Genomic DNA, 20,642 nt, shown 5'->3' with positions numbered 1-20,642 from the left:
TCTTCTAAACCCACCGGGTAGTCCAGCAGGGCCGCGAGCGTCCTGTGCTACCGCGCGTGGGTTGTGAATGTTCTCAATGTTCTCAATGTTGTCGCGGTTGTCATGGTTGCCATGGTCGTGCCACCGCCGGCCGTCGCTCCGAACGACCCAGAGGCACGTCGCAGCGCTTGGCAGCAGCACGACCATGAACCCCCCCCCCCCCCCAACACAATGGTATGGTGTCAACTCGCGACGTTCGTACCGTAACGGGGAAACGTTGAGAAATTCCGAGAGGGAGATCTGGGAAAGTCCAGCTGAATCCCAGAGACATGGCCCTGGTCTCGGCCAGGCCCGGCTCTCTGCGTCGACCGTTCACGCATTCCGCCCGTGAGCAATGGGAGGGTTTGCGTAGCGACACAAAAAAAAAAGTTTGAAAGCGATCCTGTCGCGTGGCGTTAAACAATCGTCAGAATGTTAATTTGGACTGCAGGAGGAATCCGATGAGCTATGAAGTTCTTGTTCGCAGATGACCAGTATGGGGCACGGGGTCAGCGAGTTAAACGACGCGACCCTTCCCGCCTCTGCCATACCTCCCGTGTTTTCTTTGTTAAACTATTGCTTCGACTTGGCTCAGGTGTGCTCCTTTCCGTAGATCTTCCTGCCAACTTGTCGCTTAATTAGTTTACGGCTGTGTCTGCAATGCGTGAACCAAGACCGGTACATTGCACTTAGCCTCCTGCCGTGAAATCGCCTAAAGACCAATCGCGTAAGCGAGCATTTGCGATTCTTTAAAAGAATCTGTCCCCAGCCTTTCTCAGAACGTGACGGTTCTCCTATGTATCCCCTTATCTATTATCTTGTGTATTCCCTTATCTATACATGGAAGCCACATTCAGTAGTATAACTATTTTTCCCAAGAGGGTCCTGCTGCATTGGGTTTTCATTTTAAGATATTTTCGGAAATTTTCAGATGCCGATTTAACGATGAGCTGTGTTCATTATACCACGTGGGAGGAAACCGGAGCACCCGGAGAAAACCCACCCACCCACCCGCGCGTGCGAGCGGAGCAACGCTCTGTCCCCGCACGGATGGAAACGGCCGGCGATTTAAGTCCACTTGCTGTTTTCCACCATCCATCAAAAAAACAATCTACGGGCTCCTCCTCGATGCCCACACGAAGGGAGTTCGCCGCTGTCACCACACAGTGCTGGAGAAGTGGTGGGGGGGGGGGGGTGGGGAGGGGCATTTATGAGTTCCCCCATTTTCAGCACCTGAATCCGGCCCGAGTAGTTGAATTCGTCGGTGGTCTCAATGCGCTTGGCGCGAGCGAGCGAGCATTCGCCGCACCGAGTAGGATCGCGGTCAGCCACCGTCTGGCGTACCACCCCCTCCTGGCAACCCCGCCCCCCCGGGGAGGGGGGGGGCCGGGAGGGAGGGTGGCACGCCCCTCCCTGAGTGAGCTGCCCTGACATTGAAACATTCCCCCCCCCCCCTTGTGTGGCGGTGACAACGACGGCACGAAGTGTCAGGAGCGGCTGCTGGAATAGCGCCGCGTGGTGTTTTTATTTATTAACTCGGTTGCTGGGCGCGCGGGCACCCCCCTTCCCCACTTCCTGGGCCCCCCCAACCCCCCTCCCTTGACGCCCAAAAAATGCTGAGCGGCCAGCAATAAACAGCACGTTCGAAGTTGTGATGAGGGTTAACACGTTGCTTGAATTGCGTGAGGTTGCAAGATTGTGCGTTAAACGGGCGATGACGTTGGGGGGAGGCGCTTCCAAAGTGGAGCGGTGCGATGTAGAAGCCCAGCGACCTGCGGTGCGAGCGAGCGCGTGGGCGAGTGTCGTCGTGGCCTTGCAGTGCGGTGGTCGAACACGCCTACGGATTTGACAAAGCCACAAGTCTATTCGACGGAGTCCTCAACGCGGGTTGGAGGAATCGACGAGTGAAGTTCGCTCCAATGGTGGACCACAGTGTAGCAGCAGCGGCGGCGGCGGCGGCGGCGGCAGAGATGCACGGAGGAGGCGGGTGTGAGGTCATTCCAGCAACGTGACTGACACGCACACACCCCGCTGCCACGTAAACCCTCGCGCTGTGCGATCTCTCTCCCGTGCGCTGGCGATCGGTGGGTGTGTTGCGCACGCGCGCCGCAGAACAAACGACGCTCGTGGTCCATTGTAGCGGGACGCCCAAGATCCAGCCGTACGACAGCGACGTTAAATCGGGCGCTGGTTGCCTGGCTCGGAGAGTTTGCCGCGCCGGCAAGAGTAACACTGAGAGAACGGACAGAGCCCCTTCCATGACACGTGCCCTCCTCAGGAGAATCTGCTGCCGGCATCTTCTGGCCAAAGAAAATCCCGAACGCCGGGACCGTACAGGAAGACCGGTTGTCCTAATATCACACGCGAGACGTCGAGAGATGGCCACTCGGATTGGTTGGGGCATGTATTCTGAATGGACCAGGGGACCGTATACCAGCAATTGCCCCTAAAGATGGACACCACCGGGCAAAAGGAAACCCGGGAGACCTGAGGCCACGTCACGCAAGACCCTGAAGGAGGAGCCGGTAGCAGCGATCAGCCTCTCTTGGGGGCGAGGCTCAACAAGTTGCCAAGGACAGGAAGAAGCGGAGGGAAATTCATTGCGGCCTCGTGTCCCATCGCGGGCAAGCAGTCGATGGCGGTGGTTGCGGTGATGTCGGCAACACGTGATGTGTGTGGCGCTTGGCGTAGCTACCCCATCTCCCCGTGCAGTGGGTGCTGCGGTGGCGAAATGTTAACTACCTCGCCCGGTGTACAGAATCTTTCAGTATCTTTATTTAGACTGGGGGGGGGAAGGTCGTGGTGTTCGAAATACAGGAGGCCGTGGGTTCAATCCCGATTCTGATTCCTGTTGTATATTTGGAATTTACGTGTCTCTCTCTCTCTCTCTCCCTGTGGTCTTGTGGATTTTTCTCAGAGTCCTCTGGTTTTTCCCTCCACATTTTAGAATGGACATGCGTTTCGAGTTCCACGTGATGATGATGATGATAATAATCCACTTCATTGGGCAGTCATTTGTGACAGCCCAGGTCGGCTTCTGAAAAAGAGCCGTACAGTTCGGTGGGCCTTAACTGGTAAAATAAAATGAAAATATTTTAGTTGAGTGTGGCCAACCCATACGAGGACACGGCAATACCAACGAGCACTCCCCCGTCAGTCCTTCACCCCCTGAACCCCGCCCCGCCGCGCCCACCCCCCTCAAAACGATTGGCCGGTCGCGCGTCGTTCCGCCCGTTCGTTATTTCGTCTCGCATCTTTGGATCACAGTGGGGGGGGGGGGGGGGGGTGGTGGGGGGGTGTAGGGACGCTGTCTCCAGGTGCGGTGTCAATGATTGAGCGCAGCCGGCTCACAAATCGCCCTGGAATCTGATGAGCCTGCGAAGCTCTTTCCTTTTTTTTCCTTTACACACACACACGCACATGTCCAGTAAGGGGGGAGGGGGGGGCGTCAGAGAGTTCCAACAAATTTGAATCCATCTCTCGGTGCAGCAAGTCAAAACGACGTTGCAACCCCCCCCCCCCTCCTCGCCCATCTCTCTCTCAGCACCCCCTCTCTCTCTCGCCACCCCCTCTCTCGGAGGGTAGAGGTCACGAGACGGAGGGGGGCAGGTGACCGAGATGGGTGCTGAAGTGGCACCCAGAGGGCAAGAGAAGCCCTGGAGCCAGACCCCGGTGGTGCGTTTTGTGGAGTGGTGAGAGACATGGGGTGGAGAGGGACGCAGGGAGTTGAGGGACGTCGTGGGGATGTAGGGTGGCTGTAAAGGAGAGAGTTCGGCAGGTGGATTCGATTTTTCCAACCGGTTGGCACGGCCCCCCACAGTTCAGTAACCTTGAATTTAGGCCGTAGAAAAAGTCGGGTCGCGAAACAAACAGGTTTATAGATTTTTTTATTACTGTTTTTGGTTAAGCGTGGAAATATTTCTTTATCTGCTTAAAATGTTTACGTTTGGGTCGAAGCAGATCCTGCCTCACGATGCATCCGCTTGCCGTTGTTGTACTGTAGTCCGCCGCGTGTCTGCCCGGACGCGTGGCTGACCGAGCGTCGTGGGTTTCCGGTGCCGGCGATTTCGCGTCCTGCTGCTGTCACCCTTTGCGGAGATTCAACCGGCGGCGAGCCCTCTCTCCGTCGCGAGGCCCCCGGTGCGCCGACCGCGTTATTTTTGGATCGCTCGCTCGGGCTTCCATTGTGCATGGTTCTGGTTTGTTGATTATTCTTATTGCTACTACGTAATAGTGGGTTTTTTTTTTATATATACAATTACTCTGCTTTTGGTGCAATGTGACCTCTGACCCCCCCCCCCCCACCACCTCCCTGTCGCATTGGCCGCTCTTGGCCGTGGGTCGTCTCCGCGTGGGAAAATAATTTCTCAAGCCCGACGGACCCTTGCCCGAAACGAACTGACCCACCGATTTACTCTCTGAGGGGGGGGGGGGGTGTAACGATTAGGCGTTCGTATCGATGTCTCGTAGAGCACGGTGAACTTCTTTTGCACCATACGTAGCCGACGGCGCTAATCGGAGGTGCGGCGGGGGGGAAGGGGAGAACAAATGCAAAAAAAAGCAGCAGTTCTCAAGGAAATTAGTTTGTAAATCTCGTTGAGTTAAAGGCGCGCAGTCCCATAGTGGCTTCCGAACATGGGGAGTTTTAGAGCGTTCCAGACGGCCGCAGATAGCGCACCTGAAAGCGGTCAACCGAAGTCGCTGGCGTCTTTTTTTTGTTTTGTTCGATGGTCATCCAAAAGCCGCTGCAGGGGCGACCGAAGTTTGTAACGTACGTTCGTTGAACTTCCTTCGCGCGCCGCATGGACACCCAAGCGTGCTGCGTCGGTGGGTGCGGGAGACGAAGAGAGTTTGCGTGATTGATGGTTCTCGTGCTCCCTGACGGGAGTGTCACGTTCATTTTTGGATCGGGATGCCAGCTGCTGGCAATGCTAATGACCCCAAGCCGCCACCGTGCGCACACAGTTGACGTCTTGGGTGCTACGCGCGCGTAGCCCCGAAGGACGCGATGAACTGGGGGAAATCTAGGTCAATCGTTTGCCGTGTTTTAGCCCCCCCGTCGGCAACACAACGCGTTGGAAAACGCTTGAGTGCCTTGTTGACGACTGTGTTGACGAACAATTCCGCTATGTCAGCCGGAACGTCTCGATCACGTGGGGGTGTACCCGCTTAACCCCTTTCCCGTTTCCGAGTTGCGGGGAGGGTGGTGGGTGTCCCTCTTCACTGCAGAAGCTGAGCGGTTCGGCGTTTATTCTCTCGCCAGGTGTAGTGGCCGCCGCTCTTACTTTTTTTTACTACACGCTTTCATTTAACTCACTCTGTCTGTTGTTGTAGTTGTCGTTGTTGTTGTATCCTCAAATCTTGTAACTCAATTTTAACCCACTTCCCAATGTGGTATCGACTACAAACTTGGTATACTTAAGTCGTACTGATGACAATACTATATTCTATCATAAAAATATATTTTTTTAAACATTATTTTTTATATGTTATGTTTCGGCTTGGGTCTAATTGTCCACGCTCAACTGACGTTGGCTGTAATTGTCCACGGTCCCCTTACGTTATGGCAAGCTTCGGGGCCACTTCCTGGAGTCGTGGAGTTCTGCCATTACTAGTACATTTCATAAAAGCGTGTTTTAAAAAAAGTAAAAAAAATATTACTTATTTTAAGATGTCGTTACTCTCACCGCGGAGGACGGTGGCGACACGAACCGCCGCGACTCTACGATAGCCTGCGCTGTTCACCCCCACCCCACCCCCACCCCCCTCGTCGGCATGACGCGTACGCGTGACGTGTGCACCGTCATCCGGAACGGAATCGGAAAGAAAAACTGACGTACGCCTGCCTCGCCATCGGAATGGGAAAGCGTGAACTGTGTGAGATGCCCCCCCCCACCGAACGCCCTCGCAGCCAACATGCCCAGCCCTTTAGCCTCCCATATATTGACCCCCCCCCTCCTCCTCCACCATCATCTCCTTTCCTCCCCTCCCCTCGTTTGTTTACTAAGAGCAAAGAAGGCCCTCTCCCTATGCGCCGCCCGTGATATTCCACCAATGGGCTCTGTAATTAAGGACACGTGCGTAATGCCCGGGCAGTTTATTTATCGTTGGAAGTGCACCCCACATCATACGCCGTAAAATGTGAGTGGGCGAAAATATGGAATGGTTTAAGTGTTGTTGATGGACCAGTGATTGGTAGCCAGAATCAGAAATGTTTTTCTTGACGCTGGAGGAATTCCCGATGAGCTATAAATCTTTCTCGCAGATGTCCAGCCGTGTGACCTTTCGTCTGCGACTTGATTTGGAAATTGCCAACGTGGTCACTTCACTGATTGGTGGAGCTCGCTTGGGTAACAGCTGCACACCATCCGTCAGGGTGGGAGGCTGAACTTTGCCCGAACATCTCGTGCAGAGCACAACAAAGATCCCCCGTATAGCCTCAAGACTGTCGGGGCAAGCGGCGATAGCGAGTAGCACCTGTGAAGGTTGGCACGGCACGCAACCGCCTTTGTATCCCCAGTGGCGATTGTTTTTATGCACCGTGCCAGGTACTCACTCATTTGAGGCCGAGTCGACCTAGGGGAAAGCCCAGGACCGTTTCAGATAATCGCCACTGGGCACCAGGTAGGTGTAGCGCAGTGTGCTAACTGCATTGGGATCCTAGGATGGAATACGGATTACAAATTTCAATTATTATTAAACTACCGCTGCCCACAAAAAACAAAAGATCCCCCTGTACAGACTGCAGGGGAAAATATTGTTAGCGAGCACCTATAAAGGCCGGAACGGCACACGAGCGGTTGGGTAGCCAGCACCACGCCCGACCGCCTTTGTCTCCCCAGTGGCAATGTTTTTACGCACCGCACGAGGTACTCATTTGAGGCCGAGTCGACCTAGGGAAGGCCCAGGATTGGTTCAGACAATCATCTCACGAGTGTTAATCGCGAGCGGGAATCGAACTCGGGTCGCCGGGTTCATAGAGCAGCGTGCTGACCGCTACACCACCGCTCCCCCACACACCTACACACAACTACACACACCTACACAGACAAAGATCCCCCGTATAGCATTAACAGACTGTAGGGGCAAGTGCTGTTAGCGAGCACATATGAAGGCCAACACGGCACACGAGGGGGTGGGTGGCCAACACCACGCCCGGTCGCCTTTGTCTCCCTAGTGGATATGTTTACACACCGCACCAAGTACTCATTCGAGGCTGAGTCGACCTAGGGGAGGTCCATAACCGGTTCAGATAATCCTCACCGGTGTTGGCCGTGAGCGGGAATCGAACCCTTGTCGCCAGGTTCGTAGCGCAGCGCGCTAACCGCTACACTACCGCTCCCCACAGACATACATACACATGCACACACCCCTGTGAGCAATGCCGTTACGTAATCGCGTGGCATTCTTGTGGCAAGCCAAGGCATGCAAGCTCACACACGCGTGGCGCAGCAGAGGAATTTGCATTAAATCCACCGACTTGTTGGATTTTTCCGAGTAGCACGGTTGTGCGGTGGGCTACAACACGGCACTGCTGGACATCTGTAGGAAGAGAAAAAAAAAGAGCTTTGTAACTCATCAGATTTCCCCACGATAAATGCAGATTCTGATTCGGACGTTGCTTGCCTTGTCGTTCATTCGTTCAGAAAGCGTTCCATCATAATGCATAGGAACCGTGCCCCGAGGAGAACGCCCCCCACCCCCCCATGACAACTGCGCTGGCTTAGAAATACAACGACGCGAAAAAAAATATTGAGGAAAGGAATTGGCGCACCAAATGCTCGCGATGTCGCAGTGCCACATGCTGCGCGTGCCAGTTGACGGTCGTCACGTTTGGCGTCGATGGCTCCGCGTTCGCGGCGATAGCAGCGCCGCGTTGGCACATTGTTCGGAGGGTGCCGAGGTGGCGTTTGGTGCACGAGCACAATCAACAAAGCAACACAACTCTCCCAACGCGTTTGTCAAAATCAACACTGCCTGCGTGTGGGTGCATGAGTGAGTGACAGGCGTGAGCGGCTGTCGCGCGCTTGCGCTACGAACCGGAGATTTGATTCCCGCTCACGGCCAACACCGGTGACGATTATCTGAATCCGTGCCTGGTCTTCCCTTCTAGGTAGACTCGGCCTCAAATGAGTACCTGGTGCGCGGGTACAAACATCGCCACAGGGGAGACAAAGGACGGCCGGGCGTGGTGCTGGCCACCCACACACACCCTTGTAAAACTTACACGCTAAACAATTACTCTTTTAACAGGTGAGGCCCACTTGAGCTGGCCATCGCAAATGATAGCTCAACGAAGTGGCTCATCGCGTGGAAATTTATAGCGGCCAAATACTCTCTAGACGCACATTGATTCTAACATGTGGAGGGAAAAACAGCCGGAGGACCCGGAGAGAAATCCACACGACCACGGGGAGAGAGACACGCAACCTCCAACTATACTTGAGGCGTCAGAGTGTACGCGTGTCACTTGGCCTGCACAATGGGCAAGAGTGTTGCCCTCCCTTTCCAAGCATGTCCCTGATGCGCCGCTTTACACGGCGACTGGATGTGCTCAGCTGCAATTTTAAATTTCGCGTAAATCCAAACCCTACTTTTTTTCCTTTTACCAGGTAAGAGCCCCCCACTGAGCTATGAAGCTCTTTTCCAGAAGCGACCTGGCCACATCTGACAGCTCAACAAAGTGGTTTAGCTTCGTGCCGAAATTGATAGCAGCCAAATGCTCTCTAAACGCCCATTGATTCTAACATGTGGAGGGAAAAATCGGAGGACCCGGAGAAAAATCCACGCGACCACGGGGAGAGAGAGAGAGACACGCACACTCCAACTATACGGCAGGCGTCAGGGTCGGCATCGAACCCACGACCTCCTGCATACCAGGCGAGGGAGTTAACATCTTGCCACCGTGTGTGCCTTGCCGGCCTTCATAGGTGGTGGTGGGGAGGGGGTGGTAATTGTTGTATACCGAGTGAATGGGCGAGTGAATTTTGAGTCCATGGGGGTTCCTAATCCTCTTGCGTTTACATCCACCCACGTACATACCTGTGCTGAGCTCAAATAATCCTCCCCACCCGCCCCCCCAAGCGCCCCCCCCTGCCCACGCACATACTTACATCACACACACACGCAAAACAATAACTCCCACGCGAGGAGCCAAGGGGGTAGAGTTCACCTAAGTAACCAGTCTGTGGTGGTGGCATGTTGGTGAGGAGTGGCAGTGCAATGGTTAGCGCCCTGCACTACGAACCCAGCGACCAGAGTTCGATTCCCGCTCACGGCCACCAACACCAGTGACGATTATCTGAAATCGGTTCTGGGCCTCCCCCGAGGTCAAATGACAACCTGGTGCAATGTGTAAACATCGCCACTCGGGGAGACAAAGGCGGCCGAGCGTGGGTGCTGGCCACCCACCCCCTTGTTTGCCGTGCCCGCCTTCGTCGGTGCTCGCTAACAGCACTTGCCTCAACAGTCTTTTAAGGCTACACGGGGAATCTTTGTCTTTGTTTGGTGGTATGTTGTTGCTCTGGAAACGCAGCCGCTGTTAATTAAACATTGTTGGCATTCTTTGGCTTTTACTGCGACCAGTAAATGCCCTACTGCCTTGTTCTCTTGTCCCACCTGCAATTCATCTACAGCAGCAGGGGCCATCCAAGCCTAGAGCCGTCGTAAGGCCTCGACACCCTTACCACCGCAGTCGTTGGGCACAAGGTCTTTTTTTCAAAACCGCGCGATTATCCCGCGGCAAAGTCCGCCACAACAATGCCAGCACCAGGAGCATAAACCACCATCAAGCCAACTCTGGTCTCCCCCCCCCCCATCCCGCAGCGGCGGCGGCGGCGGCTTTTGGCTCGGCCATCGAACAAAGACAGCGGTCACTGCATCGCGCCCTTTCGGATGCGCTTCTGCGGCCGTCTGGAACGCTCTTCCTTCTGATATTAAGAAGCTATATTCTTTGGTTCTTTCGGTAAAGTCACGTACATGGGAGAAAAAAAATTAAAATAATAAAGTTAAAATAACTCCATTAAATCACGACGTTTCGGGTGCAACGCAAGCGTCCGTCATCAGGTGACTTTACCGTCACGAAAACTTCAGATCTAGAATTAAGAAGCTGCTTGAGCTGTGCACTTTTAAATAATCTCGATTGAAAATTCATTTCTTTTCGAGCGGATTTTTGGGTTTAGTTTGTTGTCCTTCCCCCGCACCCCCGAATAATAGCACGGTTGGCTACGTACGGTCCGAAAGAAGTTCAAGACATACGTACAGCGCCATCACAAGTCCAGCGGGGGGAGGGGAAGTGATGCTCTCTCTATATATAAAAAAATGATGTGCATGTCATCCTACGCCGTCAATCATCGTCGCCCGAGTCGACAGCAGTGTTCACAGAACTTCGTTTGGGCCACCCATCAACATACTTATGTGCTGCTATGTGTACTGTAGTCAGAAACATTGGGCAACGGAATGTGCATTGAGTAATGTATAGTTTAAAATACGCGGACGAGATGCATTGAGAAATTAGCCACGTGAAAAATTGTGCAAGGAGTGTGATTTGCAGACGAGTGCTGAAACAGAATTTAAATTTTTTTTCTCCCGCGCGGAGTAAGCTGAGCGTATAATCCTCCACCAGGGTTGATAAGTACAAGTGCCGCTTTGCGGGCCCGTCAGCAGCCGTTGTCCTGTGGATAAACCGGTTCCTGCCATGTGAATATGGAGTTTCCACCACTGGCACACAGCCCTGCCAGTGAAGGTGAGTGCCGGCTGTTTGAAGCAGGGGGAGACTGCCGTGTGTGGCGCCACGGTGGCCAGGAGATGTTAACCACCTCGCCTGGTATACAGGAAGTCGTGGGGTTGGATCCCGACCCTGACGCCTGTTGGTTTTTTGGAGTTTGCGGTGGTTCTCTCTCTCTCTCATCATCATCATGGTGGCTCGGAGATGTTAACTACCTCGCCTGGTATACAGGAGGTCGTGGGTTCGATCCCGACCCCGACGCCTGCTGCTGTACATTTGGAGTTTTTGTCTCTCTCCCTGTGGTCGCGTGGATTTTTCTCCGGGTCCTCCGGTTTTCCCCTCGACATTTAGAATCAACATCACACGTTTAGAGAGTATTTGGCTGCTATAAATGTTCACACGATGAGCCACTTTGTTGCCCCATCGTTTGTGACGGCCAGGTCGCTGCTGAAAAAGAGCTACGGGGGCCTTACCTGGTTACTTGAGTTTTTATAGTGTGTGAGCATGCACGAGCTTTTTTGGAGTTCTCTTGATCTAAATCAAATTGTCGGTCTGCGTGGTGTTTGCGCCATTCCTAGACAGTGTCTTCCACAGACGCAAGCCTGCAAGTCGGCCTGCAGTCCCAGGGTGGTGGGGGTGGTAATGTTTGCTGCCGCCCGCTCTCATAATTCGAGTCCCTTGCGGTCGCGACTTTTCCAAATTTGTCCAAATTTGGACCGTGACGGTGGCGGAAAAATGGGCCTGCTCTGCTCGCCTTCGAATTGCGTCACGGAGATCTTCCACCTCCGAGGCAGACGGCGCGTAGCGTCGCGAGCGCATCGACACGCGCCTGCTCTCTCGCCTTTTGCCCTGACCACCGGTCAAGTATCGAGGGGACAATAAAGATCCGTCTGCTCTCAATGGGGTAGCCCCCGCAATGTTTCCAGGAACTGATTCGTGTTTACTCTTAAACGAGAGGAGGTCCCTGAGATCTTCGGATCGCTTCCTTCTGAGGAGTCCGCGAGGTCAAGGCTCCGTTCTCTTGGCATTGGTCGGACTTTGTGCCAGTGCAGCTCGCAAGCTATTGGAACGATTTGTTAACGAGATGATGAGCGGAATCGTTTAGTGATATTTAAATCCAGTCTTCAAAATCTTACCCTCGTTAAACTTGGCCTTTACCCCCCCCTCCCTACCGCCTATTTCTGGCCGTTCACCCTGCAGGCTTTTTATTTCCCGGCTTTCCATACACGGTATCGCCTTCGGTGGGATCTACAGAATGAATGCCCCACCTTTACAAGTGTAAAATATTTTTTATTTATTATTTATGATCAATGCACCCGCAGCATTAACCTGGGCGGCCGTGGTGCCTCCAACCCCTGAACCTCGGTTCCCCGCCGGTGGTGATGACGGTGATGATGCGGCATTTTACTTTGCTCCCCCGTGAAAGCAAATCTTGGATGACTGGAGGCTAGAAGGTGTGGTGTAACCGTGTAGAAATGTGTGAGTCGTGCGATTGGCACATGACGAATGCTGTGAAATCGGCCGTGACTCCGTGACTTCCTTTTCTGCCTTGACATTGGTAGTTTTGGTTCGTGCGCCCGGCCGTATGTCCGTGTGTTCAGCTCCTTTTTGCACCGCACGTAGCCGGCCGGCTAAGCGGAGGTGCGACCACGGTGTTAATCCCACACGGCCGGCTTTATGCGTTCCGCGGTTTGCGCTACAGCGCGCTTCTTTCCGCCGTGTACATCTCGGGGGGGGCTGCGTTGCCGTTTCCCACCCCCCCCCCCCCCGAAGAAGCTGCCCCCTGGCACGTGTTGGCGGACGGTCCCGGGGCGTTGCGCCGAGCGGCACGCCGAATTAGCGGCACGCAGAGCGGCACGCGACACGAACCCTCGACAGCGGGTGGGTGGGCGAGAGAGAGAGCCATGTGCCCACCACTCGGTGGGCGTCCGGTGTCCCCGTGTGCAACCGTTTGTCCGTTGCCAGCCAAAACCGATCGTTGTTCATCTGTGCAGCCCGTGTCATCCCGACCCCCCCCCCCCCCCCACCGAAAGAAGTTCGACGTACAATCCAATAAATTTACCTGCAACATCCACATTTAAAGGGTGATCTCTTGTGCTTGTGCAGTCAGCCATTGGTGACCGGGGCCCGAGGCCATATCGGCTCCACGGCTCCAAGCGAGGGCGGCCGAAGTCCGGGTTCGAACGCAGAACCTTCAATGGACGCTGGTGGCCTCAGCCCCCCCCGCCCCCGCCCCCGCGTGTGTCATCTCCAGCCGCCCCCTTTGTAACCTATGACTCAACGCCACACACCACGAGGATTGCTGGTGGCTCACTAAGTAGAGCCCTGCCCAAAGTGTTTGTTGGGACACATTCCTGAAATGCCACCCACGCCCCCCGTGTTTAAAGCTCTGCCACCAAAAGCAAAGAGACTTTGGCTCCAGTAAAGCTTGCAGTGATTGAGTCCATGGATTAAAATTATGATTAAAGGGCTGTTACTCATTGCAATGATTATCTCTCCCCACGATTCGGGCGGGGGGCGGGGGGGGTGGTCTCGTGGTTCGATCCGTCAGAATCTGTTCTGGTTTTTAAGTTTGCATTGCGGTGAATGTAGCGGCCTCTTGTGGTTGGGGTAGGGGGTAATCGCACGAACAGATTGCACGCGACGACGTCTCGACGCACGCGTTCACCGTTTCGTCCGCCGTGAGAATGGCCTGGTATGCTGGAGGTCCTGGGTTCGATCCAGAGCCTGACGGCTGCTTTATATTTGGACTTTGCGTGCGTCTCTCTCTCTCTCTCGCCGTGGTTGCATGGAGTTTTCCGCGGGTGCTTCGGTTTTTCTGTAAGCCGCTTGATTGAGCTATCATATGTGGCTAGGTCGCTTCTGGAAAAGGGCTTAACCTGTTAAAAATATGTTATAGTTTAGTTATCATTGGGATGTGAAATCCATCACCAGCACCGCATCACACGGCGCTGATGCCGTGTGATGTTGGTGGTCCACAGCAGCTCCCTCGAGAGACGGAGATGGAGAGATTGGCCCCTACCATAGGAACGTGGAGTTTTCTCCACCGACCCAACAGCGGAGATGACCCCCTGCCCCCCCCCCCGACCCCCACCACTCTCTCCTCCCCGTGCTGGGGGACTGACAGTGTGACCTGGTCAAATAACCCCGTGTCAAGTAACACACTCCTTTCATAGTAGAGGGTTTTCTGGGGGGGGGGGGGGGGGGTTAGATCGTGTAAATATAAACGTGTCGTTTGAATCCGCCACCGCCACCACCCGACCCAAGGCCAACGCGTGAGGCTTTGTCACGTGACACAAAACGTGCCGATTTCGGTTCCAAGTTCAGCACCCACCGGTTGCGTGCTGGGGGGGGGGGGTAAAAACCCCACAAATTGAGGGATGAGTCGCGGGGCCGCGGTACAAAACGCCCTCAATATTCAAAACCCTTTTTAGCCTCAAGGGGCCCGGCTGTGAAGGTGCCGTGGCTCTTTCTGTTTATTTGAGAATCCCTCCCTCCCGTCGTCGTCGTCGTCGTCAGGGGGTTCGGAGAAGGTTACCGGTGCCGAGGAAATGACGAGCCCCAAGCGCAATGACGTGTGCCTCACGTGGCGCCGTGGTGTCCCTCTGTCTCTCTCTCTCTCTCCAGTGAGGTAGGAGCAATTGTGACGGCAACAGCATCCCCCAACATTGGGCGAATCTGTGCTTCTGCCCGGCAGCGGTGGTAATCGTCTCTGCTCGTCGTACGGCCGATGTAGGTGCAGAGCAGCCACTAGAATTTTTCACATTCAGGTGGGTCAAGCCAGATAACCGTGTCAGGCGCAGCGGAGTGGTGTATCGCCGTGATGTCACCTTTGCATTTGTGCATCTCGGCCGCATTCTGCCGGAGAGATTTTAATTTTCTATTTGTGCATCCGGTATCCGCATCTCCTGGCACGGTTTGTGCAGCGGATGCGGTTCAGGGTGGACCATGAGCTGCTTCGTGGAAGATGAAACCCCAGGGGATCGTCTGCGTTTGGGTCTTCTCAAGGTGTTTTGCGAGATCTTTTAAACTTCACTTGGCTCCATTGTTTGGGGTTAAAGATGAATACTGAACAGAGGACGCCTTTCGGTGTTAGACCGGAGGACGTCTTTTGGCATCCTCTGGTCTAACACCGTTTTGAGACGAGGCTCAAAAGAAAGCTGTCTCTGGTGTGGACCAATCAGTTTCAAGGGCAATGCATCATATTATCAGAGTACGTGTTTTTTGTTTGCATTCTGACCACAAGTATTGTGGTTAATGCAGACATGATGCCTTGTAAAAGGTTTCAGTTTGGTGTTTTAACATCTGCACACCTGTTTTGTTGCCAGAAAAAAGGAGAAAAACCTTTTTCTCCCCAAACTTCTTCTTCTGTGCCTCCTTAGCCAGATTAGTAACAGCCATTCCATGGCAGCTCTGACGGGATGGATGTGCCAAGCAGACTGATGGTTTTTACCATGGCTGAGAACTATGTTTATAATACAACAGTGAATGACTCTGGCATTGCCAGTCTTGCGTGATATCATCTTTGGGGGTTTTTGTGTGTGTGTGACCGGGCGTGGTGTTAGGCCACCCCACCCCCTCGTGTGCCGTGCCAGCCCTTCATAGGTGCTGCTCGCTGACTGCGCATTGCACCGGCAGTCTGTTAAGGCTACACGGGAAATCTTTGTCCTTGTTGGACAAAACGGCCAGATCTTTTTATTACCCCAATGGATGATTTTTTTCGAGTCGACGGTGACTGGTGGTGATGATGTACGTCTGCGCATTGGGGAGCTGAATGTGTATCGGTACCGTCAACAAGACATACTACACGCGCCGGAATCCCAGCGTGCTTTGCATATCAAAACAACATCGAAATGACGTCGGCGTTCTTGCGGCTTATTTTTGAGCGTTTCTTCATTGAGAAATGCCACGACTCGCTTTCCCGAGGCTTTATACTATTTTAGTTGTCGGTGTGTGTTGGGGGGGGTGGGGGGGAAAGCGTTGAGATTCGTCACCAAGCGCGACCCAAAGCAGAACATCCCTGGGGTTTGATCTTCACGTAGCTGGGGGCGTCCCCACCCTAAATCGCATCCATTGCACAGACCATGGCAGCAGATGCGGATACCTGATGGCACAGATGGAGAATGAACAAAAACTCTCCACGGGTGCGATTTGTGGTCATCTAGATTAAGGACCCTACGACGTAAAATGCCAGATCCACAATTACGACGGAGACGGCACGACGCTGCTCCGGACACTGTTATCTGTGACATTGCAGTCGTTGCTCTGCACCTACGTCAGACGCCGTGGGGAAGAAGAAGAAGAGGTTCGGCGGGTCTCCACCCCTCCTCCGTCCCACCACCCGGGTTCGAGTCCTGGTTTGACACTTCCCCATTCGCCTCTGCCTGTGACGGTCGCTCCCCCCCCCCCCCCCCCTTTTTTATCGTGTCTTCTGGACAACTGTGAAAGAAAGCGCTTCGCAGCTCGTGGGATCCTTCATCCAGTCGTAACGAAAGCTTCTTTTATTCAACCGGCAGGTTTGCTTGCTCATCATCGCTTGGGCCATGAGCAATGCCAGCAGCTGGGGCTCCCCAGTCGCTGGGGCTCCCCAGTCGCAAGGGGCAAGCAGCGGGGGTGAATTTTTGTTTTTGGCCGCGCTTATGTGGTCGCCCCCCGCCGAACTCGCCGCGGAGAGGTCTCCGCTTTAATCTCCCGGCGCGGCAGATTGAAACCGCGGTGCGGGGTTTCCTAGGCCGAGAAGCGGCGTACGGATAAATGGTGGACGTCGCACTTTGCTGTTGTTTACGAGCAGCAGCAGCACCTACCATTTCGGTGTTTGTTAATCCTACCTATTTTAGCGACCAATTAATTCCACCTAGATTTAGCTTGGGCGGCGGTGGCAACCGCTGCACGTGGCCGCCTGCAAATCCAGCGGGCGGCAAGGGGTCGGTGGATCACCCGCGCACAGACGTTGTGGCTCCCACCTGTCCCATCTGTATGGGATCGAGTGTTGCCCCCTCGCTCGCGTTGGTTTTCTCCGGGTGCTCTGGTTTTATTCTCATCTTTTAATATAGAGAGAGGACCCCAGAGCTTGGGCGGCTGTTGTGTGCGCCCGCTCGGCGATTGTGAGACACGCGATTTTTGCATGAACGACAACGCTGCGATTTTTATATAAGCAAAGCACTGCCCGTAAACCTGCGAGCAATGGGAAGGATACTCGAGTTGAATTCAAAGCACCACGCCGCCCAGGATGGCCGTGTATCTTGAACTGAGCTTACTTTTGCACAAAAAAACATTGTACATATATAAATGTAGTGGGTTCGAATTAGGTGCACACACGACTCCTTGGGAGGCAACGCTGATTTATTAGAACGGTAAGTAATATAACACTGCACATAAGGTGGTGACCACCGACTTACTCTAGCTAACACACACTTCTCAGATACTCTAGCGTGACGTGACCCAGCCAGGTGGGCTACTGGCAGGTCCGTAGGGTGGTGACCACCGACTTACTCTAGCTAACACACACATCTCAGATACTCTAGCGTGACCTAGCCAGGTGGGCTACTGGCAGGTCCGCTGACTGGAGGCTTGACTCTTCTTGGCGTCTTCACGATGCATCTTCGTTCTTGATACGGGCAGCCTCGAACCTCGTGAGGAGGCTGGTTATATAGGCCTCGGCGTGCCCGGGCCCCGCCCCGGCCACACCTCCCTTCGAGAACCCTCTCGAAGCCCCCCTGCTGTCCACGTGCCCTCCGAGGTGCCCCCTAGGCCCCCAGCCCCCACTGGGGTCCAGTCACGTGTCCAGCCAGGGTCACAGAGAGTGCCACGGCCTCACACCACCCTCGTGGCCTCCCGGAGCCCAGAACCGGCCCTGACGTCATTCCCGCCTCCAGCCGGGATGACGTCATGCGTGTGTGTAGACCCGCGTGGTCATGACGCTCCCCCGCATAGTGACGTCACACTTGTGCGTGTGTACACAGTAGTGATTCTACAATCACTACATAAATAACACTTTGAATGTGAAGTAAAAAAGTTAAATGCCGAACAACAATTAGAGCGCATGTAATGAATTTGGTTCTGTGTCTCCACGTACGACTAAAATTCACGTTCAGTCCATCAGCCTATTCGGCAAGCATCGAGCTTAAGCGAGCAAACTGTGGATCGGTTTCACCATTCTGGGTCTCGCCAGCAGCGTCGGGCTCGTTATAAACAAGCGCTGCCCGAACGCCAGGCGGGCTGCGTTCGCTGTCGGTGACGCACGGGTTTAAATCGTCTGCCGTGTTCACCAAAAGTAGTCCTCGCGCGTAGGCTTTGTACCGTGGTACCAAAACGCGTTTTTTTTCGCGTTCGTTTTGCATACGAGTGGCCCCTAACACGTGTGTACGCGTGCAGCCCTTCTGTCACTCCACTGCTGGACGGGGAGGGCCTTCCGACGGTATTCGACCGTGCCTTTTGAGCGCGTCCGCCAGCGCGGGGAGCACAGCGCTGTAGAGTACAACGGATCTTTCGGCACTACTCCGTGCTGCCAACGACATCGCCCCGCAGCAGCCGAATGCGCCGGCGCTTGCACGGCGGTCGCCCATCCGAGCGCTATCCAGGCTCAATCCCCGATTTTTAGTTTCTGAGATTTTACGAGGTGGGGGCAGGGTGCAGCAGCGCATTCCGGGAAATGTGGTCATTATCCTTACAGCCGCAGTGTTGCCCAAGTCTTTATTTTTAGCTTTCTCGCTGTGTATATAATTTGGCTGTTTACGTAGAGGAATACGCTTGTGCCCGGATGTGTGCAAGGGGAGCGGCGCACCTAGTATGGCACAAGCGCCGCGGTGACGTCACCGCCACTTGGTGGCAAACGGCGGTTGTTGTTGTTGTTGTTGTTATGGGGGAATGGTCGTGTAGCAAGTTGCCCGCGTCGCTGCGGACCTGGCGACCCGAGTTCGATTCCCGCTCACGACCGCCAACACCGGGTGATGATCATCCGAACTGGTCCTGGGCCCTCCCCTAGAATCATCTCAACCTTTTTTTAAATGAGTACCTGGTGTGGCGTTTAAACGTCACCACTAGGGAGACAAAGGCGGCCGGGCGTGGCCCGTGCCAGAACCACCTCCTCCGTGTGGCGTGTTGGTCCCGCGGGCAGCCCGCACGAAAGGCTGTGCAGTGGCGGGGGGATGTTCTGGATGAGTGGAAAAGGTCGGCTTTGCATTCTGTCATCTGCTTGCAGCTCTCCGGAGGTGACCAAATGCTGCCGTGAAACGTCGCACTGCAATTTCAGTAAATTGGTCGCGTGATTGCAGACGCCATTTTGGCGCCAGCTGTTTTGTTCACATGAGGTCGTCACAGGCGGGGTGGTGTCAGGGTGAGCCTTAAGCCCTGGTTTCCGCGTTGTGTGGTGGTGCCACGGTGGCTCGGAGATGTTGACTACCTCGCCTGGTATGCAGAACGTTTATGGGTTCAATCCCGGCCCTGACGCCTGTCGTATATTTGGAGTTTGCGTGTCTCTCCTCCCCCGTGGGCGTTTAGATATTTTCTCCCGGGTTCTCTGTTTCCCCCCCACCCCCCCCCCCCCCCCATTTAGAATCAACGTCACGCGTTTAGGAGTATTTGGCTGCTATAAATTTCCACGCGATGAGCCATTTCGTTGAGCTATCATTTACGGCCAGAATCACTTTTGAAAAATAAAAAAACGCTTCTGAGAAAAGAGCTATGCAGCTCGTTGGGGCCTTAACTGGCAAAATTGAAATGGTTAAAGTAGTCGTGGTGTGTTTATGCCCGCAGTGGAAACGTGAAATGTACGCGTGTCCGCAACAAACGTCATCGTGTCCACCGGTGTGTTGTGGACGGAGGCGATTGCCGTTGTGTTTGTGATGACGACATCGGCCGTGTAATTCCACTTTGTCACGCCTGTTCGTCAGCTCTATTTTCCAAAGGCAGCCGGGTCCAACAGCTTCCGCAGCCGCCTGATTGTTTGTGACACTCTTACCCTCGCTCGCTTTTTTTTTTCCCCCACTGCCGAGCCAAGCCGTGCCGAGGCCGTGCTGAGCCAGCCCACTTCCCCCCGGCCGCCCCCCCCACCCCCCCTTCGGGAAACAAAGCTTGAGTTCTGAATGTCTATATATTCTTGGTTCTTTCGGTAAAGTCACGTAGAAGGGAAACAATAAAATAATACATATATATAAAACAATTAAATTCTCACGACGTTTCGACTGCAACACAAGCAATCATCATCGACTGCAACACAAGCAATCATCATGATGATGATTGCTTGTGTTGCATTCGTGAGAATTTTATTGTTTTATATATTTTATTGTTTCCCTTCTACGTGGTGACTTTACCGAAAGAACCAAGAATATGAATCCCTGCAGTCACGAAAGCTTTAAATCAAAGTTCTGAATGTCTGTTAAGCCCCGGATGTATGGTCCGCTTCGGTGAGCTCGTGCGTGTGTGCGCATCTCTACGACACGTGCGTACCTCACCTCGTACGCGCCTCCCTCCCTCTCTGGGTAACGGCGGGTGGCGCAGCAGTTAGCGTGCCTGCCTACGAGCCCGGCGAGCCGAGCTCGGTTCACCACCAGCACTGGCGGCGATTGTCTTAACCGGCCCTGGGCCTCCCGCTCGCATGGCCCCAGCCTTAAATGAGAACTTGGTGCGGTGTGTCGTAAACGTCGCCACTGGGGAGACAAAGGCGGCCGGGCGTGGTGTTGGCCGCCCACCCCCCCCCCTTGTGTGCCGTGCCGGCCCTCCATAGCTGCTCGCTAACACCACTTGCCCCCCCCCAGACAGTCTGTTAGAAGCTACATTGGGGGACCTGTGAACTACGTCCATTGGCCTCTCCCCATTTAAGCAGCCACCACCACTGTCTACCCAGCAGGGTGTGTGTGCGCGCCGCTCTCTTCCCGGTAGTAACCCGCGTGCGTCTGTG

At 54.4% G+C, this 20,642-nt stretch overlaps 1 protein-coding gene across 2 annotated transcripts in view; it reads left to right on the top strand.

The window, feature by feature from the left end:
* The window catches only part of BCL2L2 (BCL2 like 2), a 65,507-nt gene that overhangs the window by 31,184 nt on the left and 13,681 nt on the right, over positions 1–20,642 (top strand). The window lies entirely within an intron of this gene.

This window comes from Petromyzon marinus, chromosome 54, assembly GCF_048934315.1.
Source record: "Petromyzon marinus isolate PM22_M1 ecotype Great Lakes invasive population chromosome 54, UKy_Petmar_22M1.pri1.0, whole genome shotgun sequence".
In the NCBI taxonomy this organism is placed as follows: Eukaryota; Metazoa; Chordata; class Hyperoartia; order Petromyzontiformes; family Petromyzontidae; genus Petromyzon; species Petromyzon marinus.
Note: the sequence above shows the minus strand (reverse complement) of the source record. Positions and strands in the feature narration are given on the sequence as shown.